This window comes from Carlito syrichta, unplaced genomic scaffold (assembly GCF_000164805.1).
Source record: "Carlito syrichta isolate Samal-C Ts95f unplaced genomic scaffold, Tarsius_syrichta-2.0.1 Scaffold114289, whole genome shotgun sequence".
NCBI classification, from domain to species: domain Eukaryota; kingdom Metazoa; phylum Chordata; class Mammalia; order Primates; family Tarsiidae; genus Carlito; species Carlito syrichta.
Genome location: NW_007058385.1, coordinates 32100 through 37615, shown reverse-complemented (window position 1 = coordinate 37615; position 5516 = coordinate 32100). Strand labels below are relative to the sequence as shown.

The 5516-nt window shown below is 35.1% G+C and overlaps 1 long non-coding RNA gene across 1 annotated transcript in view; it reads right to left on the bottom strand.

The window, feature by feature from the left end:
• Positions 1-1295: 1295 nt before the first annotated feature.
• Positions 1296-5516, bottom strand: part of LOC110596820 — a 20941-nt gene continuing 16720 nt past the window's right edge. The window contains exon 3 of the long non-coding RNA XR_002482735.1: positions 1296-1402. This is a non-coding gene — a long non-coding RNA (uncharacterized LOC110596820). The remainder of the gene's footprint in view (positions 1403-5516) is intronic.

The following is a 5516-nucleotide window of genomic DNA, read 5'->3' as shown; positions in this document are numbered from 1 at the left end:
CCCTGAAGAACTCAAATCACTCTATAAAAAGGATCCCTGCACATGTATGTTTATCGCAGCGTTGTTCACAATAGCAAGAACCTGGAAACAGCCATGCTGCCCATCAGTTCACAATAGCAAGAACCTGGAAACAACCATGCTGCCCATCAAAAGAGGACTGGATTAAAAAATGTGGTACATATACACGATGGAATACTACGCAGCCATAAAAAAAGAACAAAATCATGAATTTCGTAGCAACCTGGATGGAACTAGAGTCTATAATACTGAGTGACCTCTCACAGAAGCAAAGATCCTAGTATCACATGTTCTCACTCATATAATGGACCTTGAACATCCAATGTAATACTATAAGAAAATGACTGACGATACTGGGAAACTATGGGGGGGATGGGATTAACAGTAGCAAATATCTGTCTGGGGATGGGGAAACACCACTTATCAACAGGGTGCCTGAATGAAGCATAATTGTACACCTAACACCTAACTGTACCCCACAAAACCATAATAAAAATATTGATAAAATTAAATAAATAAATAAATAAATAAATAAAATTGGCAGTGTTCTTACTTCCATCTTACTAGTGATCTCATCCATATTAGTCACATACTAAGAAAGGAGCACTGAAATTTCAAACTGTAATTGGGAAAGTCAATATTTTTCATTTCATTTTCTCTTTACTTTATATAGGGTGATTCACTTTTAGAATTGACATGTCATCTTGATGAATTGATTATTGTTCATGAAATGAGTCACTGTTTCTCTCATTATTTTTCATCTTGAAATCTATTTTGTCTGATATTCATAGCAATGCTCCACTTTTCTTATAATTTTAAGTTTGAATTCTACTCTTTAAACATTGTATTGATAAAATTTATATACCAAACATTTATCCTATATAAAAATCATTTTTTAAATAATTTACATCGTGTATCTGTTTTTAGATTTTTTAAAAAATTTGTCTATTCTGAACACTTTATATAATGGAGTCATACCATATGTGATCTTTTGTGACTAGTTTCTTTTCCTTAGCCTAAAGTTTTTAAGACTAACCCATGTTATAGCCTGTATCAGTACTTCTTTTCTTTTTATTACTGAATAACATTCTATTGCATGCATATATGATATTTTATTCAATGCTGCTATGGACATTCATGTTCACAGTTATGTGTGTATATTGTGGAAATATGTTTTAATTTCTCTTGGGCATATACCTGGAAATAAAATTGCTAGGGTTGCCATAACAAAATACCACAATCTGGGTGACCTAAACAACAGGCTTTTTTCTTACATTCTGGAGGTTGGAAATCCAAGATCAAGGTGTCTGCAGAGTGAGTTTCTGGTGAGGCCTGTCTTCTTGGCTTGCAAACAGTTGCCTTCTCTGTCTTCAAATTGCTTTTTCTGTGTATACACGGAGAGAGAGAAAGAGAATATGTATCCTCCTCTTCTTGTAAGTACACCAGACCTTCAAAGTTAGGGTCCTACCATTATGACTTCACTGAACCTTAATTGCCTCCTTAAAGGCCCTATCTTAAAATACAGTCATATTGGAATTAAAAGTGTCAGCAAATGAATTTTGAGGGGACACAAATAGGTCCATAACATATGTATGTTTACCAGTTTGAATAATTTTCAGACTGTTTCCAAAGTAACTATACCATTTTAGATTTCTATTAGCAATATATGAGGTTTTCAAATTCTTCACATCCCCATACTTGTTATTGTCTCTTTAAAAATTATAGCCATCTGCTATAATAAACATGTTTTGGAAACAATCCTTAATTCAATAGTGTTTAAAAAATGGGAACTTAAGGAGGTGATTAGACCTTCTATTTCTAGTGTACTGAAATTTTATATAATGAATAGGTATTGGAGTAATCAAATTATTTTTCTATATCTATTGAGATAATTATGTGGCTTACCTTCAGTTTTTAAATGACGAATCATATTGATTTATAAATGGCAAAACAATCTTTTATTTATCACATAAATACTACTTGGTTGGAACATATAATACCATTTGTGTATTGTTGGATTTGGTTTCTTAGTATTTCGTAGGGGATTTTTAAATCTATGTCACTAAGAAATATTGGTCCATAGTTTTATTTTTGTTTGATGTCTTTGTATTGTTTGGGTATCAGAGTAATAATGGCCTCATAAAATGAGATGAAATGTATTTCCTCCTCCTCCCCTATTTTCTAAAGGAATGTGTGCTGGAAGAACTGGTGTTTTAAAAATGTTGGTAAATTTACCTGTGAAATCATTATGGCCTGAAGTTTTCTTTGCGTCATTGCTTAATTAAATTACTAATTTAATCTCTTGTTTTATTTCTATTTACATCTTTAAATTTCTTCCTGAGTCAGTTTTGGTAGTTTGTGTATTTCTAGGAACTTTTATTTTCACATGATTAATCTAATTTTTTGTTATACAGTTGTTCATAGTGTTTCCTAAGAAATATATTAGTTTCTGTAAGATAAATAATGATGTCTTCTCTTTTATTTCTGATTTTAGCAATTTGAGTCTTCTCTTTTTTTCTTGCTAGGTTTAGTTAACTATTGTTAATTTGGTTCCTTTTTCAAAGAATAAACTTTTGGTTTTATTAATTTTCTCTGTTTCACCAACTTTATTTTCATTTACTACTACTCTGATTGCTTTGGATTTAATTTGTTCTTTTTCTCATTCTTAAGGAATGAGAAAGTTGGGGTGCTGATTTGAGATCATTTTTGTGTACTAAAATATGCATTTATAATTATAAAGTTTTCTTGAAGCACTGCTTTAGTTGCATCCTGTAATCGTTGATATATTTTGTTTTGTTTCCATTTATCTCCAAATACTTTCTAATTGTTTATGAGATTTCTTTTTTGACTCATTGGTTATTTAGGAGTCTGTTAGTGAAGATCTGAATTTTATTGTTGATTTCTTACTTTTTTATTTTTTTGAGTTGGAGTCTCACTCTGTCACCCAGACTGGAGTGCAGTGGCCGCTCCCGGCCACCGCAGCCTCGACCTGCTGGGCTCCGATGATCCTTCCGCCTCAGCCTTCCAAGTAGCCGGAATTACAGGCATGCGCTACCACGCCCGGCTGATTTTTTGATTTATTGTAGAGATGAGGTCTCGCTGCCCAGGCGGGTCTCGAACCCACGGGCTCAGGCAATCCACTCACCTCAGCCTCCCAAAGGCACGGGATTACAGGCTGAGCCACCGAGCCCGGCTTAATTCCTTTTTAATAGGTTGAAAAACATACTTTCTATGATCATAATTATTTAAAACTCATTGAGATTTGCTTTGTGGGTAAACATATGGTCTATTGTGTATAATCTGTTGTTGCTGGGTGAAGTGTTCTATAGATGTTTCCTAGGTTTAGTTTTTTGATGGCATTGTTCTAATTTATAGCCTTGTTAATTTTTTGTTTATTTTGTTTAGCCATTATTGATAGTGAGGTATTAGAGGGTCCAACTATAATTGTTGTATTTATATTTCTCCCTTCACTTCTGTCAGTTTGTTTCATGTATTTTATGACTCTGTAGTAAGAACACTGTAAGGGACACAGTATTTAGGCTGTAGAACAGTGATATATCCAATACAGAGAAAAAAGAAAACTGGCTTCTTGACTCTTAAGAAGTACTTTCACACAGAAACAAACTCCCTATTACCATCTCTTGGCTGTGTCTTCAAGGAAGCCATGCCAAGAACAATTGCATTGTCCATAGCATTCACTTTCCCTTAAAATGCAACCAATAAAGCATATGGAAACCAGGAGCTGAACATCAAATGACTGAATCATAAATGGAAATATCAATTACTTTAAAGCAGTAAAAAAAAATTTTATTATAGAGTTGTGGGGTACAGGTGAGGATTAACTACACAGTGGATTGCATGAAGGTGAAGTTTGGGCTTCTAACTGGCCCTCACCCTCCTGGAAATGGATTAGGTATTATTTATGTTGTCATGTCCCCCCTCCCCCACCCCAGCAGTGCCCTGCACTTACCCTTGTGCTAATGTGGTTAGTGTTCAGGGCCCACTTTTGAGTGAGAACATGTGGTATTAAATTCTTTGTTTCTGTGATAGTTCACTTAGTATGATGGTCTCCAACTGTATCCACATGTTGCAAAGTCTATTATTTTGTTTTTCTTTATGGCTGTGTAATACTCTGTCATGTATATGTATCACATTTTCTTTTTCCAGTCCACTTACAATGGGAAGCAGGGTTAGTTCCATATTTTTGCTATTGTAAGTGGTGCAACTATAAACGTTCATGTGCCGGTATCTTTTTGGTAGAGCGATTTATGTTTCTTTGGATATATTCCCAGGAAAGGAATTGCTGGATCACGTGGAGGATCAATTTTTAGTTCTTTTAGAAATTGCCATGTGTCTGTCGGTTGCTTGTATGTCATCTTTTCAGAAGTGTCTGTTCATGTTCTCTGCCCACTTTTTAATGTTGTCATTTGCTTTTTCCTTTCACTTTGTTTGAACTCCTCGTAGATCCTGGAGTTAGGCCTTTGTCAGATACATAATTTGCAAATATTTTTTTCCCATTCTGTGAATTGTCTCTTTACTCTCTTGACAGTTTCTTTTGCTGTGCAAAGCTTATCATTTTGATGAGGTCCCATTCGTCTGTCTTAGTTTTTATGGCGTTCACTTTTGGGGACTTGTTCAAGAATTTGTTGCCTGCTCCAATGTGCATAAAGGTGATTCCTATGTTTTTCTTTTAGGATTCTCATAGTTTGAGGTTTTGTATTTAGGTCTTTAATCCATTTTGAGTTGATTTTTGTATATGGTGATAAGGGTCAGTTTCATGCTTCTGAATGCGGTTAACCAGTTTTTCCAGCATCATTTGCTAAATATGGTCACCTTTCCATAATGATTGCTCTTGGTGGCTTTGTCAATGATAATTTGAATGAGAGGCCATGTTTTTATTTCCAGAATATCTGTCATTTTCCTTTGGTCTGTTTTCCTATTCCTGTACCAGTACCATTCCATCTTGGTTACTATAGCTTTGTAATAACGTTTAAAGTCTGTAAGTGAGATAGCTCGTGCCTCATTCCTTTTGATGAAGATTGTTTTGGCTATTTGTGCTCTTTTTTGTTTCCATATGAATTTCTGTATTATTGTTCCCAGGTCTGTGAAAAATGATGTTGGTAATTTAATAGGTATTGCATTGAATCTATAGATTGCCTTGGGCAGGATGGATATTTTGACAGTGATGATTATTCCAATCCATGATCATGGGATGTTTTTCCATTTGTTTATGTTGCCCTTGATTTCTTTGAGCAGTGTTTTGTAGTTCTCATTTTAAAGGTCTTTTACTACTGTGGTTAGGTGGATGCCAAAGTATTTCATTTTTTGTGGCGATTGTGAGTGAGATTGTGCTTTGTATTTGTTTCTTCACCTGCTTGTTGTTGCTGTATAGAAATGCAACTGTCAGCCGGGCTTGGTGCCTCAGCCTGTAATCCCGCACCTTTGGGAGGCTGAGGTAAGTGGATTGCCTGAGCCCGCGGGTTCAAGACCCGCCTGGG